Here is an 8,453-nt window from a genome sequence, read left to right on the forward strand (position 1 = left end):
CACACCACGGCTCTTTCTGAGAAAAAGCAAGCACGGAGGACGAGAACCGCTTTTACCCTGCGTAGCGTTCCGGGCAGCGGGTAGAACCAGGCAGAGAATTCCCGGCTAGCAGCTTCCCTGTGGCGGGGAAGTGCAAACGTACACGGTTTCGGCCGAAAAAGCATTTTACGGCGAAAACGCACGCCGCGGCTCTTTCTGAGAAAAAGCAAGCACGGAGGACGAGAACCGCTTTTGCCCTGCGTAGCGTTCCGGGCAGCGGGTAGAACCAGGCAGAGAATTCCCGGATAGCAGCTTCCCTGTGGCGGGGAAGTGCAAACGTACACGGTTTCGGCCGAAAACGCGTTTTACGGAGAAATAACACACCACGGCTCTTACTGAGAAAAAGCAAGCACGGAGGACGAGAACTGCTTTTGCCCTGCGTAGCGTTCCGGGCAGCGGGTAGAACCAGGCAGAGAATTCCCGGCTAGCAGCTTCCCTGTGGCGGGGAAGTGCAAACGTACACGTTTTCGGCCGAAAACGCGTTTTCCGGCGAAAACGCACACCACGGCTCTTTCTGAGAAAAAGCAAGCACGGAGGACGAGAACCGCTTTTGCCCTGCGTAGCGTTCCGGGCAGCGGGTAGAACCAGGCAGAGAATTCCCGGCTAGCAGCTTCCCTGTGGCGGGGAAGTGCAAACGTACACGTTTTCGGCCGAAAACGCATTTTCCGGCGAAAACGCACACCACGGCTCTTTCTGAGAAAAAGCAAGCACGGAGGACGAGAACCGCTTTTGCCCTGCGTAGCGTTCCGGGCAGCGGGTAGAACCAGGCAGAGAATTCCCGGCTAGCAGCTTCCCTGTGGCGGGGAAGTGCAAACGTACACGTTTTCGGCCGAAAACGCGTTTTCCGGCGAAAAGGCACACCACGGTTCTTTTTGAGAAAAAGCAAGCACGGAGGACGAGAACCGCTTTTGCCCTGCGTAGCGTTCCGGCAGCGGGTAGAACCAGGCTGAGAATTCCCGGCTAGCAGCTTCCCTGTGGCGGGGAAGTGCAAACGTACACGTTTTCGGCCGAAAACGCGTTTTCCGGCGAAAACGCACACCACGGCTCTTTCTGAGAAAAAGCAAGCACGGAGGACGAGAACCGCTTTTGCCCTGCGTAGCGTTCCGGGCAGCGGGTAGAAGCAGGCAGAGAATTCCCGGCTAGCAGCTTCCCTGTGGCGGGGAAGTGCAAACGTACACGTTTTCGGCCGAAAGCGCGTTTTCCGGCGAAAACGCACACCACGGCTCTTTCTGAGAAAAAGCAAGCACGGAGGACGAGAACCGCTTTTGCCCTGCGTAGCGTTCCGGGCAGCGGGTAGAACCAGTCAGAGAAATCCCGGCTAGCAGCTTCCCTGTGGCGGGGAAGTGCAAACGTACACGGTTTCGGCCGAAAAAGCATTTTACGGCGAAAACGCACGCCGCGGCTCTTTCTGAGAAAAAGCAAGCACGGAGGACGAGAACCGCTTTTGCCCTGCGTAGCGTTCCGGGCAGCGGGTAGAACCAGGCAGAGAATTCCCGGCTAGCAGCTTCCCTGTGGCGGGGAAGTGCAAACGTACACGGTTTCGGCCGAAAACGCGTTTTACGGAGAAAACACACACCACGGCTCTTACTGAGAAAAAGCAAGCACGGAGGACGAGAACCGCTTTTGCCCTGCGTAGCGTTCCGGGCAGCGGGTAGAACCAGGCAGAGAATTCCCGGCTAGCAGCTTCCCTGTGGCGGGGAAGTGCAAACGTACACGTTTTCGGCCGAAAACGCGTTTTCCGGCGAAAACGCACACCACGGCTCTTTCTGAGAAAAAGCAAGCACGGAGGACGAGAACCGCTTTTGCCCTGCGTAGCGTTCCGGGCAGCGGGTAGAACCAGGCAGAGAATTCCCGGCTAGCAGCTTCCCTGTGGCGGGGAAGTGCAAACGTACACGTTTTCGGCCGAAAACGCGTTTTCCGGTGAAAATGCACACCACGGCTCTTTCTGAGAAAAAGCAAGCACGGAGGACGAGAACCGCTTTTGCCCTGCGTAGCGTTCCGGGCAGTGGGTAGAACCTGGCAGAGAATTCCCGGCTAGCAGCTTCCCTGTGGCGGGGAAGTGCAAACGTACACGTTTTCGGCCGAAAACACGTTTTCCGGCGAAAACGCACACCACGGCTCTTTCTGAGAAAAAGCAAGCACGGAGGATGAGAACCGCTTTTGCCCTGCGTAGCGTTCCGGGCAGCGGGTAGAACCAGGCAGAGAATTCCCGGCTAGCAGCTTCCCTGTGGCGGGGAAGTGCAAACGTACACGTTTTCGGCCGAAAACTCGTTTTCCGGCGAAAACGCACACCACGGCTCTTTCTGAGAAAAAGCAAGCACGGAGGACGAGAACCGCTTTTGCCCTGCGTAGCGTTCCGGGCAGCGGGTAGAACCAGTCAGAGAATTCCCGGCTAGCAGCTTCCCTGTGGCGGGGAAGTGCAAACGTACACGTTTTCGGCCGAAAGCGCGTTTTCCGGCGAAAACGCACACCACGGCTCTTTCTGAGAAAAAGCAAGCACGGAGGACGAGAACCGCTTTTGCCCTGCGTAGCGTTCCGGGCAGCGGGTAGAACCAGGCTGAGAATTCCCGGCTAGCAGCTTCCCTGTGGCGGGGAAGTGCAAACGTACACGTTTTCGGCCGAAAACGCGTTTTCCGGCGAAAAGGCACACCACGGCTCTTTCTGAGAAAAAGCAAGCACGGAGGACGAGAACCGCTTTTGCCCTGCGTAGCGTTCCGGGCAGCGGGTAGAAGCAGGCAGAGAATTCCCGGCTAGCAGCTTCCCTGTGGCGGGGAAGTGCAAACGTACACGTTTTCGGCCGAAAACGCGTTTTCCGGCGAAAACGCACACCACGGCTCTTTCTGAGAAAAAGCAAGCACGGAGGACGAGAACCGCTTTTGCCCTGCGTAGCGTTCCGGGCAGCGGGTAGAACCAGTCAGAGAATTCCCGGCTAGCAGCTTCCCTGTGGCGGGGAAGTGCAAACGTACACGGTTTCGGCCGAAAAAGCATTTTACGGCGAAAACGCACGCCGCGGCTCTTTCTGAGAAAAAGCAAGCACGGAGGACGAGAACCGCTTTTGCCCTGCGTAGCGTTCCGGGCAGCGGGTAGAACCAGGCAGAGAATTCCCGGCTAGCAGCTTCCCTGTGGCGGGGAAGTGCAAACGTACACGGTTTCGGCCGAAAACGCGTTTTACGGAGAAAACACACACCACGGCTCTTACTGAGAAAAAGCAAGCACGGAGGACGAGAACCGCTTTTGCCCTGCGTAGCGTTCCGGGCAGCGGGTAGAACCAGGCAGAGAATTCCCGGCTAGCAGCTTCCCTGTGGCGGGGAAGTGCAAACGTACACGTTTTCGGCCGAAAACGCGTTTTCCGGCGAAAACGCACACCACGGCTCTTTCTGAGAAAAAGCAAGCACGGAGGACGAGAACCGCTTTTGCCCTGCGTAGCGTTCCGGGCAGCGGGTAGAACCAGGCAGAGAATTCCCGGCTAGCAGCTTCCCTGTGGCGGGGAAGTGCAAACGTACACGTTTTCGGCCGAAAACGCGTTTTCCGGTGAAAATGCACACCACGGCTCTTTCTGAGAAAAAGCAAGCACGGAGGACGAGAACCGCTTTTGCCCTGCGTAGCGTTCCGGGCAGCGGGTAGAACCAGGCAGAGAATTCCCGGCTAGCAGCTTCCCTGTGGCGGGGAAGTGCAAACGTACACGTTTTCGGCCGAAAACGCGTTTTCCGGCGAAAACGCACACCACGGCTCTTTCTGAGAAAAAGCAAGCACGGAGGACCAGAACCGCTTTTGCCCTGCGTAGCGTTCCGGGCAGCGTGTAGAACCTGGCAGAGAATTCCCGGCTAGCAGCTTCCCTGTGGCGGGGAAGTGCAAACGTACACGTTTTCGGCTGAAAACGCTTTTTGCGGCGAAAACGCACACCACGGCTCTTTCTGAGAAAAAGCAAGCACGGAGGACGACAACCGCTTTTGCCCTGCGTAGCGTTCCGGGCAGCGGGTAGAACCAGGCAGAGAATTCCCGGCTAGCAGCTTCCCTGTGGCGGGGAAGTGCAAACGTACACGTTTTCGGCCGAAAACGCGTTTTCCGGCGAAAACGCACACCACGGCTCTTTCTGAGAAAAAGCAAGCACGGAGGACGAGAACCGCTTTTGCCCTGCGTAGCGTTCCGTGCAGGGGTTAGAACCAGGCAGAGAATTCCCGGCTAGCAGCTTCCCTTTGGCGGGGAAGTGCAAACGTACACGTTTTCGGCCAAAAACGCGTTTTCCGGCGAAAACGCACACCACGGCTCTTTCTGAGAAAAAGCAAGCACGGAGGACGAGAACCGCTTTTGCCCTGCGTAGCGTTCCGGGCAGCGGGTAGAACCAGGCAGAGAATTCCCGGCTAGCAGCTTCCCTGTGGCGGGGAAGTGCAAACGTACACGTTTTCGGCCGAAAACGCGTTTTCCGGCGAAAAAGCACACCACGGCTCTTTCTGAGAAAAAGCAAGCACGGAGGACGAGAACCGCTTTTGCCCTGCGTAGCGTTCCGGGCAGCGGGTAGAACCAGTCAGAGAATTCCCGGCTAGCAGCTTCCCTGTGGCGGGGAAGTGCAAACGTACACGGTTTCGGCCGAAAAAGCATTTTACGGCGAAAACGCACGCCGCGGCTCTTTCTGAGAAAAAGCAAGCACGGAGGACGAGAACCGCTTTTGCCCTGCGTAGCGTTCCGGGCAGCGGGTAGAACCAGGCAGAGAATTCCCGGCTAGCAGCTTCCCTGTGGCGGGGAAGTGCAAACGTACACGGTTTCGGCCGAAAACGCGTTTTACGGAGAAAACACACACCACGGCTCTTACTGAGAAAAAGCAAGCACGGAGGACGAGAACCGCTTTTGCCCTGCGTAGCGTTCCGGGCAGCGGGTAGAACCAGGCAGAGAATTCCCGGCTAGCAGCTTCCCTGTGGCGGGGAAGTGCAAACGTACACGTTTTAGGCCGAAAACGCGTTTTCCGGCGAAAACGCACACCACGGCTCTTTCTGAGAAAAAGCAAGCACGGAGGACGAGAACCGCTTTTGCCCTGCGTAGCGTTCCGGGCAGCGGGTAGAACCAGGCAGAGAATTCCCGGCTAGCAGCTTCCCTGTGGCGGGGAAGTGCAAACGTACACGTTTTCGGCCGAAAACGCGTTTTCCGGTGAAAATGCACACCACGGCTCTTTCTGAGAAAAAGCAAGCACGGAGGACGAGAACCGCTTTTGCCCTGCGTAGCGTTCCGGGCAGCGGGTAGAACCAGGCAGAGAATTCCCGGCTAGCAGCTTCCCTGTGGCGGGGAAGTGCAAACGTACACGTTTTCGGCCGAAAACGCGTTTTCCGGCGAAAACGCACACCACGGCTCTTTCTGAGAAAAAGCAAGCACGGAGGACCAGAACCGCTTTTGCCCTGCGTAGCGTTCCGGGCAGCGTGTAGAACCTGGCAGAGAATTCCCGGCTAGCAGCTTCCCTGTGGCGGGGAAGTGCAAACGTACACGTTTTCGGCCGAAAACTCGTTTTCCGGCGAAAACGCACACCACGGCTCTTTCTGAGAAAAAGCAAGCACGGAGGACGAGAACCGCTTTTGCCCTGCGTAGCGTTCCGGGCAGCGGGTAGAACCAGTCAGAGAATTCCCGGCTAGCAGCTTCCCTGTGGCGGGGAAGTGCAAACGTACACGTTTTCGGCCGAAAGCGCGTTTTCCGGCGAAAACGCACACCACGGCTCTTTCTGAGAAAAAGCAAGCACGGAGGACGAGAACCGCTTTTGCCCTGCGTAGCGTTCCGGGCAGCGGGTAGAACCAGGCTGAGAATTCCCGGCTAGCAGCTTCCCTGTGGCGGGGAAGTGCAAACGTACACGTTTTCGGCCGAAAACGCGTTTTCCGGCGAAAAGGCACACCACGGCTCTTTCTGAGAAAAAGCAAGCACGGAGGACGAGAACCGCTTTTGCCCTGCGTAGCGTTCCGGGCAGCGGGTAGAAGCAGGCAGAGAATTCCCGGCTAGCAGCTTCCCTGTGGCGGGGAAGTGCAAACGTACACGTTTTCGGCCGAAAACGCGTTTTCCGGCGAAAACGCACACCACGGCTCTTTCTGAGAAAAAGCAAGCACGGAGGACGAGAACCGCTTTTGCCCTGCGTAGCGTTCCGGGCAGCGGGTAGAACCAGTCAGAGAATTCCCGGCTAGCAGCTTCCCTGTGGCGGGGAAGTGCAAACGTACACGGTTTCGGCCGAAAAAGCATTTTACGGCGAAAACGCACGCCGCGGCTCTTTCTGAGAAAAAGCAAGCACGGAGGACGAGAACCGCTTTTGCCCTGCGTAGCGTTCCGGGCAGCGGGTAGAACCAGGCAGAGAATTCCCGGCTAGCAGCTTCCCTGTGGCGGGGAAGTGCAAACGTACACGGTTTCGGCTGAAAACGCTTTTTGCGGCGAAAACGCACACCACGGCTCTTTCTGAGAAAAAGCAAGCACGGAGGACGACAACCGCTTTTGCCCTGCGTAGCGTTCCGGGCAGCGGGTAGAACCAGGCAGAGAATTCCCGGCTAGCAGCTTCCCTGTGGCGGGGAAGTGCAAACGTACACGTTTTCGGCCGAAAACGCGTTTTCCGGCGAAAACGCACACCACGGCTCTTTCTGAGAAAAAGCAAGCACGGAGGACGAGAACCGCTTTTGCCCTGCGTAGCGTTCCGTGCAGGGGTTAGAACCAGGCAGAGAATTCCCGGCTAGCAGCTTCCCTTTGGCGGGGAAGTGCAAACGTACACGTTTTCGGCCGAAAACGCGTTTTCCGGCGAAAACGCACACCACGGCTCTTTCTGAGAAAAAGCAAGCACGGAGGACGAGAACCGCTTTTGCCCTGCGTAGCGTTCCGGGCAGCGGGTAGAACCAGGCAGAGAATTCCCGGCTAGCAGCTTCCCTGTGGCGGGGAAGTGCAAACGTACACGTTTTCGGCCGAAAACGCGTTTTCCGGCGAAAACGCACACCACGGCTCTTTCTGAGAAAAAGCAAGCACGGAGGACGAGAACCGCTTTTGCCCTGCGTAGCGTTCCGGGCAGCGGGTAGAACCAGTCAGAGAATTCCCGGCTAGCAGCTTCCCTGTGGCGGGGAAGTGCAAACGTACACGGTTTCGGCCGAAAAAGCATTTTACGGCGAAAACGCACGCCGCGGCTCTTTCTGAGAAAAAGCAAGCACGGAGGACGAGAACCGCTTTTGCCCTGCGTAGCGTTCCGGGCAGCGGGTAGAACCAGGCAGAGAATTCCCGGCTAGCAGCTTCCCTGTGGCGGGGAAGTGCAAACGTACACGGTTTCGGCCGAAAACGCGTTTTACGGAGAAAACACACACCACGGCTCTTACTGAGAAAAAGCAAGCACGGAGGACGAGAACCGCTTTTGCCCTGCGTAGCGTTCCGGGCAGCGGGTAGAACCAGGCAGAGAATTCCCGGCTAGCAGCTTCCCTGTGGCGGGGAAGTGCAAACGTACACGTTTTCGGCCGAAAACGCGTTTTCCGGCGAAAACGCACACCACGGCTCTTTCTGAGAAAAAGCAAGCACGGAGGACGAGAACCGCTTTTGCCCTGCGTAGCGTTCCGGGCAGCGGGTAGAACCAGGCAGAGAATTCCCGGCTAGCAGCTTCCCTGTGGCGGGGAAGTGCAAACGTACACGTTTTCGGCCGAAAATGCGTTTTCCGGTGAAAATGCACACCACGGCTCTTTCTGAGAAAAAGCAAGCACGGAGGACGAGAACCGCTTTTGCCCTGCGTAGCGTTCCGGGCAGCGGGTAGAACCAGGCAGAGAATTCCCGGCTAGCAGCTTCCCTGTGGCGGGGAAGTGCAAACGTACACGTTTTCGGCCGAAAACGCGTTTTCCGGCGAAAACGCACACCACGGCTCTTTCTGAGAAAAAGCAAGCACGGAGGACCAGAACCGCTTTTGCCCTGCGTAGCGTTCCGGGCAGCGTGTAGAACCTGGCAGAGAATTCCCGGCTAGCAGCTTCCCTGTGGCGGGGAAGTGCAAACGTACACGTTTTCGGCTGAAAACGCTTTTTGCGGCGAAAACGCACACCACGGCTCTTTCTGAGAAAAAGCAAGCACGGAGGACGACAACCGCTTTTGCCCTGCGTAGCGTTCCGGGCAGCGGGTAGAACCAGGCAGAGAATTCCCGGCTAGCAGCTTCCCTGTGGCGGGGAAGTGCAAACGTACACGTTTTCGGCCGAAAACGCGTTTTCCGGCGAAAACGCACACCACGGCTCTTTCTGAGAAAAAGCAAGCACGGAGGACGAGAACCGCTTTTGCCCTGCGTAGCGTTCCGGGCAGGGGTTAGAACCAGGCAGAGAATTCCCGGCTAGCAGCTTCCCTTTGGCGGGGAAGTGCAAACGTACACGTTTTCGGCCGAAAACGCGTTTTCCGGCGAAAAGGCACACCACGGCTCTTTCTGAGAAAAAGCAAGCACGGAGGAC

This window comes from Athene noctua, unplaced genomic scaffold (genome assembly GCF_965140245.1).
Source record: "Athene noctua unplaced genomic scaffold, bAthNoc1.hap1.1 HAP1_HAP1_scaffold_75, whole genome shotgun sequence".
Taxonomy (NCBI): Eukaryota; Metazoa; Chordata; class Aves; order Strigiformes; family Strigidae; genus Athene; species Athene noctua.